The 24,363-nt window shown below is 41.2% G+C and overlaps 1 long non-coding RNA gene across 2 annotated transcripts in view; it reads left to right on the plus strand.

The window, feature by feature from the left end:
• The window catches only part of LOC144293648 (uncharacterized), a 99,587-nt gene that overhangs the window by 69,842 nt on the left and 5,382 nt on the right, over positions 1-24,363 (plus strand). The window contains exon 10 of one of the 2 annotated variants that reach the window (XR_013360826.1): positions 3,769-4,251. The exons of the other annotated variant lie outside the window; for it this stretch is intronic. This is a non-coding gene — a long non-coding RNA (uncharacterized LOC144293648). Of the gene's footprint in view, positions 1-3,768; positions 4,252-24,363 lie in introns of those variants that run through there. 2 annotated transcript variants of the gene reach the window in all.

Raw genomic sequence — 24,363 nt, forward strand, 5'->3', positions numbered from 1 at the left:
TGTATCTGCATATTCAGAAATAAATAGAGAGGCAGCGCCAACTACTAGCTGCAATCCCACTTCTATTTATATAGCCAAGGGAAATGAAAACATATGTCCGCACAAGAATTTGTACACACGTATTCATAGCATCACAATTCACAGTAGCCAAAAAGGGGAAATGACCCAAATATGCATCACCTGATGAATGCATAAATAAATTATGGCCTATTTATACAATGCGATATTTTTTTGGCAATAAAAAGAACTGGAGCATTGATATATGCTACAAAATGTATGAAACTTGAAGCCTGCTAAGTGAGAGAGGCCAGAAACAAAAGGTCACATATCATATGATTCCATTTACATGAAGTGTCCAGAATGAGCAATATATATTCAATAGATTCTTATAGATCTATAAATCTATTAAGATAGAAAGTAGGGTCATGGTTGCTTAGGGCTGGAGGTGGGTGGGGGGAGTGACAAGTGATTGCTCTTGGGCATTGGCTTTCTTTTTGGGGTGATAAAATATTCTAAAACTGTAGCGATGGTTGTAGAATTCTCTGAATATACTAAAAGCCACTGGAGTGCACACTTTAAACATTTGAAGTATATGGTATGTGAATTATATCTTAATAAAGCTATTATTTTTGTTAAGAAGTAATGGCTAACCCTCTCATAGCATAAGCCAGGCACAGTTCTAAGTGATATATAACTATTTAATTCTTACAATAGCCAATAAGATTGGTACCATGATGGTCTTCTGTCAGACAGGGGACTGCCAAGTCCACACAGCCACTAAGTGGTAGGGCTGTGATGCGAACCCAGGGGGCTGGCTCTGGCATCTGCATACTCAATTTCCACTCTACACTGCCGTAGCTCAGGAGCCATGAAAAGCTTTAGTTTTTGACTCAGATAGACATGGGTTCTGATCTTGGCCCCATCGTTTACCAATCGAATGATCCTGGGCAAGGGACTAAAGTTAGCTTTTTCATATGTTAAATGAAGATAATAGTGCATACCTTAGAGGATTGGTGTTTAGCACAGGAACCTCCTATAGGTAATAACTGTGGGTCCTTCTTTTATGTAGTATTGTCACAGTTTTAAGGACTGAGAAGCACTACACAAATCAGAGAAGCAGGCAGACTAACAGTCCGGAGACTTGAAGAGTCAGCTTATTATTTCTGCAAGTACAGAATTTTGTTTTTCCACACATAGAAGCAGCCTGGTAAACCAGTGGTCTGGCGTTCCACCTTTTATGTAACATAACGTAAAATTAAAGGCTTAAATGAGGAGAAAAATATTTGCCACATGCACTAAACATTTGAAATGTTAGGGATTTGCTTTTTATTGCATGAAAATAAGCAGAAGTGTGGGACAGAGAAAGAAATGTGTCACTTCCCCAGCACTGGCCTGCAAGGGCAGAGTGACCTTACACAAGAAGAAAAATGTCAGTAATTTCCAAACTAATTTAATTTTAAATTTCTGGATTTTTTTTTATTTCATCTGGTAGAAACATACTTATTCTTGGAAGAAGAAAAAAACCCCAACAACATTAGTGATAAATGAAGTTATATAAGCTTTGCTGGCAAATGCACACTGCACAGTGCTACAGAGCTCATTTGCAAGGCAAGGAAGCAAATCAAAGTCCACCACAGCTCTCTCAGTGCCCAGAATGTTTCTTTGAGCAGTTTGTGACTGGAATTTGTTTGGTTTTGAGTGGTTTTCTGGTGGGGGGTGCAGGTTGCTACAGTGTGACTCATCTCCTATAAATGTCCTACTGACATGTAAGGAACCACCCCTCACCCAAATTTCGACACTGTGGGAGATGTACCACTTCCACTCAGTTGCTCAGATGATCTTTGATTCCTCCTTTTCTCTCCCATGTCTGATCTGTGGATACAGTCAGTAGGCTTCCTGTAAGGTTTATCCGGAATCTGTTCCCTTCTTTCTGACTGCTTTACCACCACTCATCTACACTACCTCCGACTCCTGTCTAGATCGCCTAAAGTGATCACCTTCAGTGATCATCTAAACTATTCCCTCCGCCTCCGTTCTGCTCCCTATAGGCGCTTCTCCACAGAGGAACCAAATCTTTTAAAAATACAGGTCAATCTTCCTAGAACCTATCAAAAGTCAAAATCTAAACATACAGTTGGAATACGAGATGGTATTCAGTAATATCAATCTTCAGGGAAAGTAAAAGTAAAGCTACAGTGAGATATGACTATACACCTGCAGAATGGCTAAAATTTGTAAAATTGAAAAGGCTGACCATACCACACATTGCTGAGGATGTAGAGGAACTAGAACTCTCCTTTACCGCTAGTGGAAGGGGATATATGGTGAGCTCAGGAGATTGTTCGGCAATGACTAATAAAGCTAAACATATTGCTTACTCTGTGACCTAGTCATTCCACTCCTAGGTGTGCGCTCAGGGTGAGTGTCTATGACCACTAAAAGAGGTTCAAGAATATTTATAACAGCTTTATCTCTAATAAACAAAAATTGGCAACAAGCTAAAAGACCATCAATAGTCCAGTGAGCAAATGATGATGTACTTATACAACAGAATACAAGTAATTTAAAAAATGCATGAACTGCTGGCATATGCAGCAACATAGATGAATCTCTCAGATAAAGCAAATGAAGACCAACCAAAGTTTGGACTGGATGATTCTATTTTTAAGAAGTTCAAGAGTAAGAAAAACAGCTCTGCAGTGATAGAAGGCCAGTCAGGGATTAGTAGGACTTTGTCTCTGCCAGGGGCTGGGGTTGTGGGATGGTTAGACTGAGAAGTGGCATGAGGGAAACTTCTGAGGTTTGGAAATGTTCTGTATCTCACACTGGGTGGTTATTGCAGGAGTTGTGTGCATGTGTGTGTTGCCATCGAGTTGTACACTTTCTATGCATCTTAAAATGTTATTGTATTTCAGTTTTTAAAAGTCAGGGACATGCCAGTGCAGTAACAACCGAATCTACATGTTATATCATGGTCTGGCTCCTACTTTCCTTTCCTCACATCAACCTTCATTCCCCTTGTTCTTTAGGCTTTTGCCACACCTACTTTCTCGTTTTTCCTCAACATGCCACTCTCTAGCTGTGATTCCATTTTTGTTTTCTTCGTAGCTCCTTCCATCATTTGAAATTATTTTATTTGATTACTTATTTATGTCCCGCTTTCCTCCTTCAGAATGTCGGCTACATGAGGGTGGGGTCCTTGACTATTTTATTCACTCTCTACCCCTAGTGCCTATCATAGGGCCACTGTAGGACTCAGATACTTGTATGAATTCATGATACGATCTTCAAATATTTGTGGAAAGTTACACTTCTGAGTTTGCAAAATCTTGATATTCTTAATGTCTCAGATGAAAGGTAGCTATTATGGCCATTTTGCAAATACTCTATTGACAGATTTACTCATTTATGTACTCTATAAATATTTATTAAATGTTCATTAGAAGCAAGGTTGACTTAGCTAGTATTGTCTGGCAGTGCAATGAGGGGTTAGTGAGGGAGAATTAAAAATACAGAAGACAGGAGTAGGAATTGAGGGACTGCATCTGAAAGTTGGCTTAGGGGCAGAAGAAGATCAATGTTTCATGTGAAGTTGAGAGAGAAATGTGAGTGGGGATATAGATGAATTCACTGGTAAGGAAGTGAAAATTTTTGATGACTGCTATATCCCCTCAAGTAAGAGGCAGGATCATGAGCTGAAAAAGAGAAGGGTCAGAGTAGGCGAGGGAGCTTGAGAAACTGCAGTGGTTTCTTGTTCTTCACACTCAGGTCAGGAATGGAGGTGAAAGGCTGCAGAGCTGGGAGGAATTTGGAGAAAGGAAGAGATCGAATGGCTGTCATAACCTCTAGATCAAGATGGATGAGTGATCAGATGGAGAAACTTCTTTCCAAGCACAGATAAAAACATTCTGAACCAAATCTAGACAGTAATAACGTGGGCATCTGGGTAAAGTGGTGAGTCAGGAGGGGAGTTACGTTATTCTAAATGTCTTGTCCGAGAGGAGGCTAGACATATAGTTTAACTATTGACTTTGTTGGGAAAATATAAACTTAAGTCTGTTAAATGATTAGAAATAGAATGTGTAACTTCCAAACTTGTTGAAGAAAAAGGAAAGGAATTAGGAAAATCTGACAATCCGAAAGAAGACAGAAAAGGGAAAAAAAAGAATAACCTTCATAAATTTGAAACAAAATATCAGCGATAAGTTATTAGATTCCTAATGATATTAAATAAATATTTAAACTCACAAAGGACAGGATTGTTAGACTGTTTTTTAAAAATTCAGTTACCAGGGATCCCTGGGTGGCACAGCGGTTTAGCGCCTGCCTTTGGCCCAGGGCGCGATCCTGGAGACCCGGGATCGAATCCCACATCAGGCTCCCGGTGCATGGAGCCTGCTTCTCCCTCTGCCTGTGTCTCTGCCTCTCTCTCTCTCTCTCTCTCTCTCTCTCTGTGACTATCATAAATAAATACAAATTAAAAAAAAATTCAGTTCCCCATACTGCTTACAAGTAATATACTTCAAACAAAATAACAGAAAGATTATAAATAAGGGGATAGGAAAAAGATATGTCAGGAAATTAGTATCCAAAATAAAGCTAGCTTAGCAATAATAATATCAGATAAAAATGGTTATTAAATTAAAAATATTTCTGGAAGCAGAGATTTCATACAGATTATGAATCTATATAACAATATAGTATGAATACCATAACTTTGTATGCTTTTAATAACACAGCTGTTATGGAAGATACTGGAAATTGGCTCATTCAATACTACTACAACCCTCTGTTTATTGTGGTGAAGACTATTTCCCAGTTTCCCTTGTAGCTAGATTCTCTATGTGACCATACTTTTGCCAGGCAGAGATTTAGAGGGTGAAAGCAAATATATATGTGGAGGCCACAAGGTCCCTCGGGTAGGAAGTATGGTGGAGGTGCTTGGTTTTTATAACAGTTGTTGCAAGGGTTCTCAAATCCTGATTCTAGGATTGGAGGGGCGAGGTGGCAGGCAGTGGCTAGCTGTGGGGTTTCTATAAGATTTTGGATATTTCTCCTAGCTGTGTTGCTCACAGGCTAAGTAATAACAAAGCTTGGCTTCCTTGCCTGTCTGAAATTCTGTAAGTTACCTTGTACCCTGAATTAATAAATTAATTAATTAATTAATTTCTGCTTAAACTAGCTAGAGTGTATCTCCATATGGAGTAGCCCTGAGCACTGAACGCTCCTTCAGGATTCTAACACTGACTGGGGGAGGCATGGACTCCTTGTAGGCTTCCTAGAGCAGGTGACAACTGCACTATGTGCTGAACTGTGTGTTGGAATTAGCTACGTGGAGGGCTTAGATGAAGAAGGAGTGGCACATACAAAGGGGGAGCCCAGGAAATGCAGAGATCAACAGTAGTTCAGTGTCCCTAATAGGATGAGACGAATGGAGTGACACAAACAAAATGGAGGCTGGAGCTGTGTCAGGGGAAATCACAAATGGCCTTGCCTGCCAATTTGTATACTGGAACTGTTGCTTTTGTCTACTCAGCACCTTGACTGCTTCTCCTGCTACTTTCCCTGCCCCTCTTCCCACCCCTACACACACATTTCCTTTGGGGAGTGACTTGTTCTCCACTCGAATGAAGGGATTTGGATGAGGCTACCCATCACACTGGCCCTGCTTCCTGACGACAGTGGGAGCCTTGCTCCAGGTCTGACCATCAAGGTAGACATTATTCCTGTGATCATGACGGTTGATCTAAGATGAGACTGTGAGTTAGTCCTTACCTGTCAGAGCCCTTCCCAGGGATTTTTAAAATTTAGAACTTGCTCAGAGTTGTAGATTCTGGTGGTCATTATCTGCCCCCCCCCCAAATTTTAATTATCTGAGGCCCCCTGGAGCAGCTCTATCTGGAGCTCCATCTTATGGGAGAGAATGCATTTCCTTATTATTTAGTCCCACTGAGCCTAAGTGTTCCATTGCTTGCCACCAAGGACCTTATAACAGCTCAAATGAGTGGATGAACTGAGATTTGAACCCATATGCACAATTCTAAATTAGACTAGAATCTATTAATACACCCATGGAAAAAAGCTTCAATCTTATTAGTGCAAAGAAAGGTAAATTAAAGACTGTGACTCCATTTTTAAAACCAGTACAAGATTAAAGATCTTTTTTTAATGGTAAGTACTGTCATATTTTGTGGATATTTAAAAATGTAAATCATCATAGCTCTTTTATTTGTTTTTTATTAAAGATTTTTATTTCTTTATTTGAGAGAGAGAGAGCAATAAACAACCACAAGAGAGTGGGAGGGGTTGAAGCAGGGGCAGAGGGGGAGGGAGAAGCAGATTCCCCTCTGAGCAGAGTCCAATGTGGGGCTGGATCCCAGAACCCCAGGATCACAACCCGAGCCAAAGGCAGATGCTTAACCAACTGAGCAACCCAGGTGCCTCCATCATAGCTTTTAACCATATCAACAGAGGCACCTGGCTAGTTCACTTGGTAGAACATGTGACTCAATCTTGGGGCTCATGAGTTAGAGCCCCACATTGGGTGTAGTCATTATATTAATGTGTAGAAAAAAGAAAAAAGATGGAAAAGCAACACACTTAAAAATGTTAACAGACTGGATTTTAGTTATAATGGGTGATTTTCTCTAATTTCTTGTCTTCTCTGTAATTAGAATTTTCTCTCATGAGTCTTACTTTTAGAGTAGAAATAATCTTAATAGTATTTACATTGGGGGGCACCTGGGTGGCTCAGTCAGATAAGTATCCACCTCTTGACTTCAGCTCAGGTAATGATCTCAGGGTTGTGAGATTGAGCCCTGTGATGGACTTCAAGCCGGGTGTTGAGCCTACTTAAGATTCTCTCTCTCTCCCAACTCACTTTAGACCCAAACACACACAGACTGAAAGCAAGGGGGTGGAGAACCATTTATCATGCTAATGGATATCAAAAGAAAGCTGGGGTAGCTATCCCTATATCAGACAAACTAGATTTTAAACCAAAGACTGTAATATGAGATGGAAGGGTACAAGGTCTATCCAGAAGATCTAACAATTGTAAATATTTATGCCCCTAACTTGGGAGCAGCCAAATATATATATATATATATATATATATATATATATATATATATATATATATATATCAATTAGTGATGAAATTAAATAAACTCATTGATAATACAGTAACAGTAGGGGGCTTTAACACCCCACTCACAGCAATGGACAGATCATCTAAGCAGATCAAAAAGGAAACAAAGGCTTTGAATGACACACACTGGACCAGATGGACTTAACAGATATATACAGAACATTTCATCCTACAGCAGCAGAATACACATTCTTTTCAAGTGTACATGGAACATTCTCCAGAATAGATCATATACTGCGTCACAAATCAGGACTCAACTGGTACAAAAAGATTGAGATCATACCATGCATATTTTCAGACCACAAATGCTATGAAACTTGGAAGTCAACCACAAGAAGAAATTTGGAAGGACCACAAATACATGGAGGTTAAAGAACATCCTATTAAAGAATGAATGGGTCAACCAGGAAATTAAAGAAGAATTTTAAAAATACATGGTTGCAAATTAAAATGAAAACAGGACAGTTCAAAACCTTTGGGATGCAGCAAAGGTGGTCCTGTGAGGGAAGTATATAGCAATACAGCCCTTCCTCAAGAAGCAACAAAAGTTTCAAATACACAAACTAACCTTGCACCTAAAGAGGCTGGAAAAAGAGCAGCAAATAAAACCTAATCCAGCAGGAAAAGTGAAATAATAAAGTTTAGAGCAGAAATCAATGATACAGAAATTTAAAAAAAAAACAAAAGAACAGATCAATGGAACTAGGAGCTGGTTCTTTGAAAGAATTAACAATATCGATAAACTCCTAGCCAAATTTTTCAAAAATTAAAGAGAAAAGACCCAAATAAATAAAATCATAAACAAAAGAGGAGAGATCACAACCAACGCTGAATAAATACAAACAATTATAAGAGAATATTATGAGCAATTATATGCTAACAAATTAGGCAACCTGGGAGAAATAGTCACATTCCTAGAAATATATAAACTACCAAAAATGAAACAGGAAGAAATAGAACATCTGAACAGACCCATAACTATCAAAGAAATTGAATTAGTAATCAAGAATCTCCCAACAAACAAGATTCCAGGGCTGGATGGCTTCCCAGGGGAATTCTATGAAACATTTAAAGAAGAATTAATACCTATTCTTCTGAAGCGGTTTCAAAAAAATAGAAATGGAAGGAAAACTTCCAAATTCATTCTATGAATCCAGCATTACCTTGATCCTCAAATCAGACAAAAGCCCCACTAAAAAAGAGAATTACAGACCAATATCCCTGATGAACATGAATGCAAAAATTCTCACCAAGATACTAGCTAATAGGTTCTTTTTTTTTTTTTAAGATTTTATTTATTTATTCATTAAAGACACACAGAGAGGCAGAGACACAGGCAGAGGGCTCCCTGCGTGGAGCCTGATATGGGACTTGATCCCAGGACTCCAGGATCACGCCCTGGGCCAAAGACAAGCACTAAACCACTGAACCACCCAGGGATCCCCTAGCTAGTAGGTTCTAACAGTACATTAAAAGGATTATTTACCACGACTAAATGGGATTTATTCCTGGGCTGCAAGAGTGGTTCAACATTCGTAAATGAAGAAAAGGACAAGAACCATATGATCTTCTCAATAGATGCAGAAAAAGCATTTGACAAAATACAGTATCCTTTCTTAATAAAAACCTTCCACAATGTAGGGATAGAAGGAATATACCTCATCATCATAAAAACCATATATGAGAGACCCACAGAGAGAATATTATCCTCAACAGGGAAAGACTGAGAACTTTTCTTGTAACATCAGGAACATGAGAGGGACATCCCCTCTCACCACTGTTACTCAGCATAGTACTAGAAGTCTTAGCCTCAGTTATCACACAACAAAAAGAAATCATCCAAATCAGCAAAGAAGTCAGACTTTCACTCTTCACAGACAGCATGATACTCTATATAGAAAACAAAAAAGAGTCTGCCAAAAAATTGCTAGAACTGATACAGGAATTCAGCAAAATGACAATATATAAAACCAACGCACAGAAATCTGTTGCATTTCTATACACTAACACTGAAGCAGCAGAAAGAGAAATCAAGGAATCAATCCGTTTCACAATTGCACATAAACCATAAGTTACATAGGATTAACCTAACCAAAGAAGTAAAAGATCTGTCCTCTGAAAATACAGGACACTTAAGAAAGAAATTGAGGAAGACACAAAGAAATGGAAAAACATTCCATGCTCATGGATAGGAAGAACACACATTGTTAAAATGTCTGTGCTACCCAGAGCAATCTACACATTCAGTGCAATCTTTATCAAAATACCACCAGAATTTTTTACAGAGCTGGAAAAAACAATTCTAAAATTTGTATGGAACCAGCAACCCCAAATAGCCAAAGGAAGGTTGAAAAAGAAAACCAAAGCTGGAGGCATCACAATGCAAGATTTCAAGCTGTATTACAAAGCTGTGATCGTCAAGACAGTGTGGTACTGGCACAAAAATATACACATAGATCAATGGAACAGAAAAGAGAACCCAGAAATGGACCCTCAACTCTATGGTCAACTAATCTTCACCAAAACAGGAAAGAATACCTAATGGAAAAAAGACAGTCTCTTCAACAAATGGCGTTGGGAAAATTGGACAGCGACATGCAGAAGAATGAAACTGGACCACTTTCTTACACCAGACACAAAATGGATGAAAGACCTAAATGTGACACAGGAATCCATCAAAATCCTGAAGGAGAACACAGGCAGAAACCTCCTTGACCTTGGTTGCAGCAACTTCCAGATAGACACATCTCCAAAGGCAAAGGAAACAAAAGCAAAAATGAACTATTAATCAGGATAAAAAGCTTTTGCATAACAAAGGAAATAATCAGCAAAACTAAAAGGCAACCTATGGAATGGGAGAAGATATTTGCAAATGACAGGTCAGATAAAGAACTAGTATCCAAAAATCTATGAAGAGCTTATCAAACTCAACACCCAAAAAACCAAAAAAACTAGTCAAAAACATGGGAAGACATGAACAGACATTTCTCCAGAGAAGACCTACACATGTCCAACAAACACATGAAAAAATGCTCAACATCACTCACCAGGGAAACTCAAATCAAAAAACCACAATGAGATACCACCTCACACTGGTCAGAATGGCTAAAATGAACAACTCAGGAAACAACAGATGTTGGCAAGGATGTGGAGAAAGGAGAACCCTTGTACACTGTTGGTGGGAATGCAAGCCAGTGCAGCCACTCTGGAAAACTGTATGAAGGTTCCTCAAAAGATTAAAATTCAACAATTGTACTACTAGGTATTTATCCTAAAAATAGTGATGCAAAGGAGCACGTGAACCCCAATGATTATAGCAGCAATGTCCACAATAGCTGAACTACGGAGAGAACCTAGACATCCATTAACAGATTAATGGATAAAGAAGATGTGCTATGTATGTACATACATATATAATGGACTATTATATGTATATAATGGAATATTACTCAGCCATCAAAAAGAATGAAATCTTGCGTTTTGCAATGATGTGGTTGGAACTAGAGGGTATTATGCTCTAAGTGAAATAAGTCAGTGAGAGACAAATACCATATGATATCACTTATATGTGGAATTTAGGAAACAAAACAGATGAACACAGGGGAAGAGAATGAAAAATAAAATATGATAAAAACAGAGAGGGTGGCAAGCCATGAGACTCTTAACTATAAGAAACAAACATGGTGCTAGAGGAGAGGTGGGGGGGATGGGATAATTGGGTGATGGGCATTAAGGAAGGTACTTGATGTAATGAGCACTGGTTATTGTATGCACCTAATGAATCACTACATTTTACCTCTAAAGCTAATAATAAACTATGTTAACTAAATTGAAATTTTAATTTTTTTTAAAGATTTTATTTATTTGAGAGAGAAAGAGAGAGAAAGAGAGAGAGCACGAGCAGAGGGGAGGGGCAGAGGAAGAGGGAGAAGATGTGGGACTCCATCTGAGGACCCTGGGATCATGAGTTGAGCTGAAGGCAGACGATTAACCCACTGAGCCACCCAAGTGTCCAATTAAATTGAATTTAAATAAAAAATTTAAAAAAATAAATAGGGAACAGATAATAGCCTCTCAATTAAAAAAAAAAAAAAGATTCTCTCTCCATCTGTCCCTCCGGTACCACTCCCCACCACCCCTCATGCACACATGTGCACGTGCTTGCTCTTTTTCTTAGAAAAAAGTATCTCATTAGAGAAAATATTAATTAAAAAAATAACATTTATTTTTTAGAAAGTGTAATGGTCTTGGAAAAGGTCTTTATTTAGATAGTAAAAAATACTGAGGGATGGAGAGGCTCCATAGGAAGATATTATAATTGTGATTTCTCAGGGCTTAAGTCAAAGGCTAAGACGAAACACCCATAGCTATCCTCTATCCACACTTTTCCATTACAACCTGATATCAAATTTTTGCCCCCCTGTCAGCTCATGTGACTCAATATTGGATTCAGGAAGCATGGTCACCGTAGACTATTCAGAACTTACTGGGGCGTCTGGGTAGCTCAGTCGATTGGGCATCTGCCTTCAGCTCATGTCATGATCCTGGAGTTCAGGCAGATACTGAACTCTCTGACGCTTGAAGGAGCTAAATAGACAAAGAAAATACTACCATGGACTAAATCTACAAAGCTCATTATTATAATTTGTTAAAATTTACTCCTTTGTTTTGGAAACATGCGTGTCTAGATCACCTAGGGACCTCTCCTGATTTTCCTCCGTCATCTCTGACTATTCCTTTTGTCTCCTTTGAGGCTCTTCACTCTGCATGTCCCCAAAATGTACAACATGACCACCTGGTCTGTCCTGGGCCCTCTGCTCTTCGCTCTGTGTTGTCACTTGGACAGCACCTGTACCCATCTGCTCTATGGGGCCTCTGTGTAGCAGTCATCCTCCGACAGCCCCTAAACGCTAGTACTTAATAACTTAGAAATAGGCTCAATATAAAGCCTCATTAGCCTTCATTTCTTAGTAACAGATAACTCTCAGAAATGGTTATCAAGGACCAAATGTATAAACCAATGTGCTATCCTTTGATCGCCTTTTGCACCAATCCATCTGACCCACCATTGTTTCAGTGTGGGGAGGAAGAGATCATCTCTTACTTTCAATGTGCTTCCTCTGAAGTTATTTCACCACAGCTTTAACAACGGTCAATTGAATGTAGTACTTTAAAAAATTCATCTGAGAAATCCACAAGTTGAAGAAAGCACCCAGGGAGTATAGCCACTCCATGGCTTCCCAGCTGGCCATGCTTCAGTGAGGGACCCGAATGACGCCTGTTGCATGGGACGTCCATTCCTGGAATGAATTCATGTATAAATGGATAACACAATAACCCCTCTGAATTGTCCTTCCTAAGCGAGCTCCATCCTTCCTTGGTTTAGATCGTGTTAGATTCTCATTGCTTTGCATTAGCTGAGAACCAAGGCATTTGTATTTTTATCCCATCAAAAGATTTGTTACAAGGCATGGCAGCCACTCTCCTGTCCCTTCCCCTCCCTTCGCAGTCACTCTTGACTGTAAAGCAATTCTCTCCCAACTGCACCAGCTCAGATAAGTGTTGTCACGTCCCCACTTCCTACCCTTTTTGTGCTTGTCCAGGAGGTAGCAGTAATTTCAGCTCAACGAATATCTTTGAGTGCCAGCTATGTATGGGGAGCTGCGCTAGGCACCGCGTTGGAGCACAAGTTAAATGGAACTAGAACCTTCAAAAGTAGGTCACAATTCTGTCCCCTGCCTCTGGCTTTCAGGCCGGACCTGAGCTCAGCCACTATTCCCAAATACAATTGCTTTGTGGCTAGAGCTCAGAGTCAAAACTCACCAGGGGCTGGTGGTGTTCGTGTTGTTCTTTGCTGCAACCTTTGTTGCAGACTCTAACTTATCAGTAAAATCTTGGCCTTAAAAAAACCTGAGTTCAAAATCAGACCTTCCAAATGCCCCCCAGCTACGACAACTTAATGTTTTACATATTCTTTGTTAGATCCAATACTCCTTCCACTTTCCCTTCCCATCCAGCAGCCTCCTCAGGCAGTAACATGACTTAAAGGCACACAAAGCATTACTTTCACTAGACAATTGGCTTTCTGTGGCACTAAGTGAAAAAGATTGAGACACCCCCAAGATCATAGGTAGCCTATTATTTGTTTCCTCTTTTGCAGCAAATTAGAGTTTGATGATCGCTATTATTATTCATTATTATCAAACACTGACACTGGGTTTAGCCTTTAGGGCAATCTTTTTTTTCTCCAAGTTGCAAACAAAGGAGAGTAGACATTATTCTGCATTCATTAAAAATAGCCTTGCATTTATCCTCCATGAATTTCATACTTAAGTGCCGGGTGAAAGCCCCTCAGAAATAGTAAATGTACAGATCCAGTGCCATCCATTCAAGAGCCGGGAGGTTCTGGGGATTGAGGACGGATCAGAGCTGTGAACTAACCCCCTTCCACATCACAGCAGCGCCATCTGCAGCGTGTGGCTGGACCCCCTCCAAGTACTCACCACCGCCTTTAGAACTTTTATGAGCCTGGGTTTTTTTGAAAGCATACTCATTCCATATGCAAAGGCTTGGGTACATATGCACTCCAACAGCCCATATGCATGCAAAATGTGCAGATGGGCAAAGGAAAATGAAGCCAGGGGTTTGGCGCTAAGACAAATTATTAACCCCCCAGAATTCTTAAAAGCCACATAGGGGTCCTATGGAAAAACAGCCTCTCTTAGAACCAGTAATTGGAACTTAATTTTAGATTTCAAAAGCTGTAGCTTAATGAAAGTGTAAGAACAACAGCTTTTAGAACTTCAGTTTTTGTTTTTGTTTTGTTTGGCATTGTTCCCTTGGAAAACAAACATCTAAGGTTGCAGAATCTCAACCAGCAGCACCATCACCAGACTTGATCTTTTTTCTCCAGGTTCCCCACCGCATATGAACGACGTCATTCTGAACCACTGTGGTGCAAGAGAATGATAGAAGAATTGACTCCCTTAAATTAACTAACAGCTGCATGGTTCCGTTTAGGAAGGGAAAGTGGGTAGAATGGGGGGGGGGGCGGATAAGTACTAGGCAATAAATTACAATGCATGTGCAAATATTTAATATGCCCACAATATTCGTAAATATGTACTAGATCTTGCAACAGGTATGCTAAGCCTTTTTATTAAGATCATCTATTTCAGACTAGTTTTACAGATTTAAAGCACTTAAAATTTTCATATTTAGGTCTAAGGTTTCCAGAATTAGGGTCAGCATTTCTCTTTTTTTCCTTCCCTTTTCATTTTTTATTGAGATAGAATTAATATATAAATTGTGTTAATTTCAAGCGTACAACATAATGATTTGATAAATGTATATATTACAAAATGATCCCCACAGTTAGCTTAGTTAACATCTGTCAACTCACAGTTATGAGAGCCTTTAAGATCTACTGTCTCAGCAACTTTCAAATCTACAACACAGTATCGTTAACTCTGAGACTCAGCATTTCTAAATGAAGATATATGCAATTTATTCTATTCTCCCCCAGAGAAGTCACTTGGAATCCACTCAGCAGGCCTACTTATCTGTGAGGTGCCAGGCTGAAATATGGGGAATCCACCTATTCCACAGCACTTCGGTTTGTCCCCTCAAGCCATCTATGAAGAGCCCTAACTCAAGCGGTCCTTTTGCAGCATAGTGAGAGCCTTCCACATACCTGGGCGTTTTTCGGGTTCTATTACAATGACCAGTGCTCTTCTTGGCACAACCTGAAATATCAGAGGGCAGAGAGGGAGCGGAGCGCGCAGGAGCCGGATGGCGCTGCAGGAGGCTCGAAGGAGCGAGGCCGGAAAGGAGGTGGCGGGTCAGGTTAGGCAGCGAAGGAGGACAGATGCAGGTAGCTGGCGGACCGGGAGCTCTGAGTGGTGTTTCTCAACCCCGGCTTCAGGACGGAATCACCTGGAGAGCTTTATAACCCTTCTGACACCTGGGCCCCGCCCCTGCCACTTCTGATTCATCCTTGGGAGGTGCAGCCAAGCGATAAGGGTTTGCAGCTCCCCGGGTGATCCTAAATGACCAGCCAGAGCCGAGAACAATTGGGATAGAGAAATGATGTCTTTTAAAGACGGCAGCAGGGTAAGCACCTGTGAGTGCTGGAGAAGGAGCCAGGGAGGAGGTAAGGGGACAATGCCTGACATGGGGGGGGAGGGGAGCTCAGCCAGGTGGGAGGCCTGCTTAGAACTCAGACGCCCCAGGGAGGGGCGAGAGGAAGGGAGAAGTGGGGGCTGTGGACTGAGTCCGGGTGGAGCAGCCCGGGGCAGCCAGCGGGGCCCCAGGCATCCTCTGCACCCACCGCACATCAAACACCCTCCACTGACATGAGAACATGGATAACAACGAGAATATCAACAGCATTCTATATATTTCAAATGAGTAAAAAGTAAATTCTCTATACTTTTGGCATCGTGTGCATCCTGAAGACCTGCAGGCCCTCCCCTGCCCGTCCTCACAGCCAGATGTCACAGACGCGTCGTGTCGCACAGGCTGAGACCCTGCGTCCCCCCAGTTGTCGCTGCCTTTCCGGCCTTGTATGGAGGCACTCGGAGTTTGCGAGGACGCACCCTGAAGGTTCTGAAGTCCTGGGAAGAAGGTGCAGGGAACGGAGGGATTTCCCAGGCTGCAGGCCCGTTGGTGCTGGAACCTGGGGTCCCAGGCAGGCGGGGAGGGGTAGCCCCCACCATGGCTTGCACAACAATCCCTAATTCCTTTGTTGGTGACAAGCACCTGCTCTCACCTGGCTGGACCAGGGTCGAGGCGGGAGCCGGCCTGGTGAAGGGAGACACAGGACAACTCTTCTGTTGGCTTCCTTCTGCCCCTCGGGCCTCCCACTGAGGTGGAGGGGCGCCTCTCCAGGGTTAACTCCTAAGGCCCCTGTCCCTTTTTGTTCCTTTGACTTGTCTGTCCTCTACTTTTTTGTTGTTGGTTGTTTTCTGTCTTGGGGCTAGTGGCCTAAGAAGACTTCCTCCCTTCCCAAACCGCATTTCTTTTCTCCTTTCATCCTCAGATAAGATAAACTAAATCAAATACATACCTTAAATCAGCAGGCCGCAGCACTTTTTCGTTAAAGAATTTTAAACCATACAAAATGAGTGCGTTGCTCTTTAGAAATGGAGAGTGGTCTCATCTGACCTCACCTGCCCTTTGCCAATAGAAGCTGGGTCTTTATCAAGAAGAAACTTTCTTCTTTCTTCTACATGGGGCTTTGCTTAGCAGCCAATTTTAAAATGATCTTCAGATGAAAAGTCACATTCTTGAGGGAGAACAGAAAACACTTTGTACAACAACAGGCTCAAGAGATGAGTTTTCTCTGTATTAAGCCCTCCATCCGTGTTTGCTGTGTCTTCATTGTTCATCAAGTCAACAGACTTTTTAGTGACTGAAAAGTTTCTCCTTGCCACCCTGATTATTTTTTCTGCCTTCACTAAAATTTGGCAAGTATGTGTATCGCAAATACTAGATGGAAAGCTCTGGATCAAGGTTATGCAGTGTATCAGTGTGGGTAAAGCAAGGCCTTGGCTGTAATAATCAGCTATACACTCAGTCAGGAGAATGTGGTGAGGTGAGGAAGGAAAATCACAGAGCAGAGAGCCCAGAACGTCCTGCAGAATGTCTTTTCCACGGCAACACGGCAGGTCAATCCAGTTATGAAACAGAAGGGTATTAAGCATTTGCGTGAAGGATCAGAGAGTAAAAAAAAAAAAGGTGGAGGGGGAGTGAATAAATTCTACAGGTCTTATAGATTCTCCTGTGGAGAGTCTCCTATAGAATCTACAAATTCCTTTCTAGGGAAAATATGCTGGCTCGTGTTTGGGTTCCTTTGGACATTCTTCCTAGGTTTCGTGTGGCCCATCCTGTGTGCAGAGTCACATGGCAGGGAAACCTGGATCTGTCTCTGGAAGCCTTGAGGAGTAATGCAAACCTCTGATGTTGGCATTCTTAGAGCCAGACCGAATACATGGCGCCTTACAGAAAGCATCTCCGAATCCTCCTTGGCCATCGTTCTTTTTCCTAAAGCTCTGTACTCCTGAGAGCCTCTAAAAATCTCTGCGATCCCTCTGCTCCCCGCGGCGGGGCCTCTGCAGCCCCCCTCCAGCGCCCGGCGCCTGTGCCAGCTGTGCAGACCTGTCGGGATCCCTCTCCTAACTGCCAGCTCTGCCAGACTGCCCCGCGATGCTGGACGGCTCCGTTTGTTCTCATTTCCCACAGAACAGAGTCCTCTGGGAAGTGTTGTCCCACCACCACCACCACCACCACCACCACCACCACCGCCCCGGCTGATGTGGGGAAAAAAGACTATGGAACATTTCTGGACAAATACAATTCTCTGCTTGGTTCTACTTGCATTCCTTGGTAGAGATAATTCTCCCTGAGACAATTTGGGTAGCTGGGGGAAGGTGGAGCTCAAGCCAGAGTAGGGGTGAAATGGAGGTAAGGAGTGAAGCGGGGTTGTTTTCCCATCAGCCAACCCACTGGTCACCGCTGGGTAAGTTAAAATGAGAACCCCCCACATCATCCGTGTTAATATTTGGTCTTGTTGAATGGCAACCTGAACAAATCGTGTCTTTTCCCGGTGAGGCCAGGGATACAGCTTTCACGTTCAGGTTAGTTCTTGGCCTCCCACCATCCACATTCTGACTGTCTTGGGCCTTACAGAATGTTGTCATTTCCTCCTCACCTTGAACCTTGATACAGTTGACCCTGGGGCAGTTCATGTGACTGCACTCCTAAGGGTCTTGTGCTGTGGCCCAGTATCTCCACTCCCAGGACTCTGTCAGATGAAATGATCAGAGATGCCGGTGAATATTTATTCCTAATATAGATTTACTTCTAATAGTGAGAAAACGGGTACAACCCAAATGTCTGCAAAGCGAGAAATGGCTAAAATGTTTTGATAAGTTGTATGATGAACTATGTCTCTATCAGGATGTTAATATCAAAGGATATTTATCAACGTAACTTGTTTCTAACTTAGCTTTAACTAAAAATCATGAATGAAAGTTCTACTTGAAGTATGATCAATTTTGTATGTCACATATATGTATATCTGTGCATGTGTATTTATATACAACAATGACACACACAATTTGGTTGCCTCTGGGTAGTAGAAATACAGGTATTTGTTTATCTCTGTAGTTTTTCATGAACTTACATCTATTTTATATCATAAGTGAATAAATATTATTACAAAATACATGAAAAATGAAAGTGCTTCTTAGCACAATAACTGATGAAAAGGGAAGCTGGAAGAACGTAAATGGTTAACAATGTGGGAACGGTTAAATAAATGAAAGTACACGCATATGTCCCATCTCCACTGATGGCCACACCTCCAGCTCCTGGCTCCTGAACATGCAGGAATGTACCTGGTCACTCAGGCCTGGAATCACTCCCAGACTGCTCCTCTCTGCCCTCTTAAGATCCTGCTGCCTGTGATGATATGACCATTGACCTCTTACCTGCTTGGACGTGACTGCCGGCATTTCTTCTTTGTTTGGGAGAGCCCTACTTCTCCTGCCCTGCAGCTCAGAGGAACTGGCCCTCCTGCGCTCCATTAGGTGTGGTCCTCAGATACCAACGTTGCCAGTCAGGTACTCTATCCCCTTGGCCAACAGTGGCTGTTTCAGCTGAGGCAACCAGAATCCTTGCTGATAATGTTCTTCAGAAGCCACCAGGAAAACTGCTATCTCCTCCTTTGGGATCAAGATCTATAAAGATAAGCCAGAGAGTCTTATGACCAGCTTTCTTTCAAGAAAATCCCCATATTGTCCACAGTGGAGAGAACGATACTAACACAGATGAAGAGAGAGGAGAGATAACTATTAGGAAAGTCCTAAGGACATTGCTTGAGCCCTTGGATGCAGTAGTGATGGAAATTCTTTTTATTTTCCTCAGTTAATACATTTCTCCTCCCTTTCCTCCTTCCCTTCCTACTTCCCTGCTTATCTATCTTTAAAAACAGTTCCTTTTTCTGGTGTTAATTTTTTTTCTTCTTGAACTTGTTTGAGAAATGACTCTGTCACTTGTAACTAGAGTTCTGACTCAGTTACCCTACCTTGGATTTGACGATCTGGCTTTTGGGAAGCAACCACTTGGCTCTTACATGCTAAGCAAGTCTGGCCTCTTTCTAGAGAAACTCTTAACTCGGAGGGCCTGGCTTTATATAGAACTTTCCCATCTATTTCTGGACATTTTCTGTCTTTAGTGGCTGGAAATTTCTTTCCTCCCTACCAGAAAGAGAGTGAGATCAGACATACATCATTTAATATTTTAAAAGCACTAAAAATTGTTTTGAAAGGATTGTTAATGGCATGGAAAGATTATTGTAATACATGACCTCAATTATTTTAAGTATGTAATAGCTAGCTACAGAAAAATACTAGAAGGAAATATATCAAAATATTAATGGTAGTTATATTTGAACAGTAAGATTATAGGTGATTTATACCTTACATTTTCTAATTTTATAAGCGGACATGCAATTATTTTGTGGTTAGAAAATAATAAGAGTTATTAAAATAAATACATAAGTTAGACATTCATCCTAAGGACAATTTTATAGTCATTAGAAAGAATATTTTGAAGACATTTCAGTGACATTGAAAAAATGCTCAGAACAGTTAGGTGGACTGAACTATATATAGCACAGATCTCAACTATTTTAATTATACATATATTTAAAGATTTTTACTTTTTCTAAAGATTTATTTATTTATTCATGAGAGACATGCAGAGAGAGGCAGAGACATAGGTAGAGGGAAAAGCAGGCTCCTTTCAGGGAGCTCCATGCAGGACTCAATGTGGGACTCGATCCCGATCCCAGGATCGTTCCCTGAGCCAAAGGCAGATGCTCAACCGCTGAGCTGCCCAGAGGTCCCTAAAGATTTTTATTTTTAAGTTATCTCATCACCCAACGTGGGGCTTGAACTTACAACCCTGAGATCAAGAGGTGCTTGCTCTCCCAACTGAGCTAGCCAGGCACCCCTATTTTATTATAATTATAAAAAAATTCTGATTCTGAGAGTTGGAAAAAAACAAAAACCATGATTTCTTGATTCAGAGATAACAACTAATAATATGTTGAAGCAATTTCTTCAGTCATTTCCTATGCATCTATTTTTGAATCTATAATTAAAATAAACGAGACACCTAGGTGGCTCAGTGGTTTAGCGCCTGCCTTTGGCTCAGGGTGTGATCCTGGAGTCCCAGGATCAAGTCCCACATCGGGCTCCCTGCGTGGGACCTGCTTCTCCCTCTGCCTGGGTCTCTGCCTCTCTCTCTCTCTCTCTCTCTCTGTGTGTGTCTCTCATGAATAAATAAATAAAATCTTAAAAAAAAAATAGTTCAGGGATGCCTGACTGTCTCAGTCAGTAGAGCATTCAACTCTTGATCTCAGGGTTGTAAGTTCAAGCCCCACGTTGGGTGTTGAGATAACTTAAAAAAATTAAAAATAAGAACTTGGGATGCCTGGGTGGCTCAGTTGGTTAAGCATCTGCCTTCGACTCAGGTCAGAGTCTCAGGGTCCTGGGATTGAGCCCCACCATGGGCTTGCTGCTCAGCAGAGAATCTGCTTGTTCATCTCCCCCTGTGCTGCCCACCCACCTTGTGCATGTGTGTGTTTTCTCTCTCTCTCTCTAATAAATAAATCTTTAAAAAACATATAAATAAAAACTTAAATTATAATAAAACAGTAGAATGTTACTCTGGTGGAGAAAAAGTTTGCCCCTTTGATATCAGAAGCTCTACACCTTTTCTCCTTTTCCCAGGTAAGGGGCTGACGTCCCCTCTGTCTTTGCTAAAGGAAGTAGTAGATTGGGGTCAGTTTCTATTCTGGGCAGAAACTGAGGTCTTATAAACTTCACAGAGATGATTCCGTCTACTTATAGCCAAGTTTCCCCCTGCTTTATCTCCCAATTTAGCTGTGCAACACACACACATTTGTTTATTTACCAGCAATTAAAGCAGAATTTCTCAGAAAGGAAGGAGCTAAATCTGGGAATGCAGGAAAAGAAAAATATTTACATGACATATCTCAGATGCAAACCATGTTTTGCATTGTGCTAATTTAATTTAATCTTTTCAAAATCCTTGTGGAAAAAAAAATACCATCATTTCCCTCTGATTAATAGATTAGCCAAACAGAGTCTTAGAGAACTTGGAAGTAACTTTACCAGTTCACACAGTCAGTAAGTGGTAGAAGTAGAATTTGAAGCAAGGCAATCTTATTCTAGGGCCTGAGCTGTTAACCGATGTGTATATGGCAAACTGTGGTAATATTCATCATGAGTTTCATATTAACTCTGTTGGTGAAGCCCTTGGAAAGCGTGGTTAAGGAGAAGTTTCCATTCTTTTTCTGTGTTCATTATTATCTGATTCTTTTTTTTTATGATTCTTTGCCATTTCTCGATGTTCACTTGTATAAGATTCATAACTGATACACAACAGAATGAAGAATCTCTTGGATCCAAGATTTTAAAAATAATTGTAGGAAGAGCTCAATTTATCTGTAATTGACTGGAGCTCAGACTTTAAATACAGTGTTCAGCAGTTATGTGTGTAGTTTTAGATATTTCTGCTCCTACCAGCTACTGTATAGATCTGTGTAGGCAGAGGAAACAAGGAAGAAAATTCTCTACTTTGCCGTCTGTAGAGCTCTAGATATATGTTATGGTTTCCCCTCACTTTGTTCTGTGTTGCTGGGGTATGGAGCAGTTTAAGGATCACCTCAGGGTTCCTGTTTGTTTTTTGGTTAGGGAGCAACTTTGAATTTAAGACTTACCTGAAGAAGTGATCTCCCTTTTGTCCAAATTATTGCTAGTGTGGTGCTACTTTTGAGGGCTCTGATTAGAGTTACCGTGGTTCTGCCTTTGACTTTTTCATATTCATATGAGTGGGAAACCTGTTCCAAGGAGCAGGGAGGAACAGTGGAGTCAGTGCAGAGCCAGAAAAGAGCTGTCAGAGAGGCGAGGGAAGCAGGGGCTTCTCCAGTTGCCTGGAAGAGAAACATTCTAGAGGTTCTAGAGGTGTTCGATGGTTCTAAATGTTAAAGACAGGTTAAGAAGTTAAAAACCAAGGAGGGGCACCTGGGTGGCCCGGTCTGTTAAGCATCCGACTCTTGGTTTCAGTTCAGGTCATAATCTCAGGGTCTTGAGATCAAGCCCCTGGTCAGGCTCCATGCTGAGTGTGGAGTCTACTTAAGATTCTCTGTCACTCTCCTTCTGCTCCTCCCCCTGCTCGCATGCATCCTCTCTCTCTGTCTCACAAATAAATAAAATCTTAAAACAAAACTAAGGGAAGAATGTTGGCTTTCTGGAGCAAATTCAGAAGAGAGGTGGACCTAGAATTCAGGCTGCAATGTGGCTAGGAATGAGTGGGAAGTAAGGACCTGAATGACTCCAAGTGGAGTCTTCTTTGGCAGAGAAGGGCACCTGGGAAGTTTAAGAATGTAACAGAATTGAGGGAGTGTGTGCACCTGTGTGTGTGCATGCACATGTGGATGCAGGAAAGGAAACAGCTGGGCAGGTTTATAAGTTGAGCAAGAAGCAACACATCAAGAGAGAAGAGAGGAGGGAAGAGTACCAATGAGCGTTACTGAGAGCGGACAGTTGTAGACACGGTGCTAGGTGATGGGACCTATGAATGTGCTTTCATAGTCTTTGGTTCATTTAGTGCACACGGCAGGCAACCTTGGGAGGGAAGTGAGGCTCAAAGAAGGTGAGTGATTTGCCCAAGATCACGTAGCTGTTATTTGGGCAGATGGAACAGATCTTTCTGACTCTGAGGGCACATAAGTTCTATTCATGAAAGAGGGAAAGAGGAAAGGACATTTAGTGCCGAGGGGTCCTAGAGGAAGTAGTTTGAGTGGGGAAAAAAAAAAAAAAACATGGGTTAGTAAGATAGAGGGTCACATTTACCCCAGAGGCAAAGGAAGATGGAATCGGAAAATACCGTAAGAGGGATTAGAACGTAATCTCATTTTATTTCCTGGATAAAAATAGCCTATGTAGCTGGCATATATATTCAGGTAGGTTCCTAGGAGACCATTGATGATTCCCTTAAGCTTATCGTGATAGAATCCTATCGTCTCCTTTTTTATTCCCTTATTGTGCCGGGTTTTGGTCATCCCCCAAGTGATCTCAAATCCCCCCCAGCTCCCCACCCCTGTGTCCTTGAATGACTGCATACACCTATAGCTCTTCCTTTTACCTGGACTTCCCTTCCTCCTCTATTTATGAGTGTGGAAATGGACACCACTCCTTAATTGACAAACCGATAAATACTGAGAATGAATGAATCCCATTCAAGGATTTGGTCTCTCAATTTTTATCTACTAGATTGTTGTTAGATTACGTTAGCTGGGGCATGTGAAATACCAGAATTTTTAAACGAAATCTCTTAAAAGATGAGCAACAAATTACAACTGAGCTTTTATTTCATCTAAGTCATTCTAGTTGAAATTCGTGACCTACTTTATCTTATGTTCTGTTGCCATAGTGCTTAGGTTAAATGTGTAACTAAAGAAAATTGATTTCCAGTGCAAATCTTAATTTTTATTGTGCCCTGCAGTGCTGCATAGATGATATATGTATGATAAGTCTTACATTTAGAAGATTCCAAGGGGAGTTTTGAGAGTTTACATATTATGGCCTCTATCCGTGGATATTAAGATAATATGTTTTCTGTAGATGTGTATCATTTTCTTAAAAAAAATAAGTGACTTTATGAATATCCTTAGGCACAAAAGAAACAGGATTTTCTGATTGCCTCAGAAACAGTCTCCAGTGGGTCAGTCAGTATTTGCTAAAAAGGAAAACAATATTTATCTTGGAAAAGTATAAACCTCAAGCTCAAAGACAAATGCTTGTCTCGCAGATGTTTTAATGCCTCATTTGATTTAAAAATCTACTTTGGGGACGCCTGGGTGGCTCTGTCAGTTAAGCTTCTGCCTTCTGCTCAGGTCAGTCCCACGTCGGGCTCCCTGCTCTGCGGGGAAGCTACCTCTCCCTCTGTCCTTCCCCCTGCCCCCCATTGTGCTCTCTCTCTCTCTCTCTCTCTCTCTCTCTCTTCTCTCTCGTGGGCCCAGATGCTCTCTTTCAAATAAGTAAGACCTTTAAAAATCTATTCTACAGTAAAGTGAGCACTCAGAATTCTTAGGACCTTATCTTTATATATATAAAAAA

Source organism: Canis aureus, chromosome 22, assembly GCF_053574225.1.
Source record: "Canis aureus isolate CA01 chromosome 22, VMU_Caureus_v.1.0, whole genome shotgun sequence".
In the NCBI taxonomy this organism is placed as follows: Eukaryota; Metazoa; Chordata; class Mammalia; order Carnivora; family Canidae; genus Canis; species Canis aureus.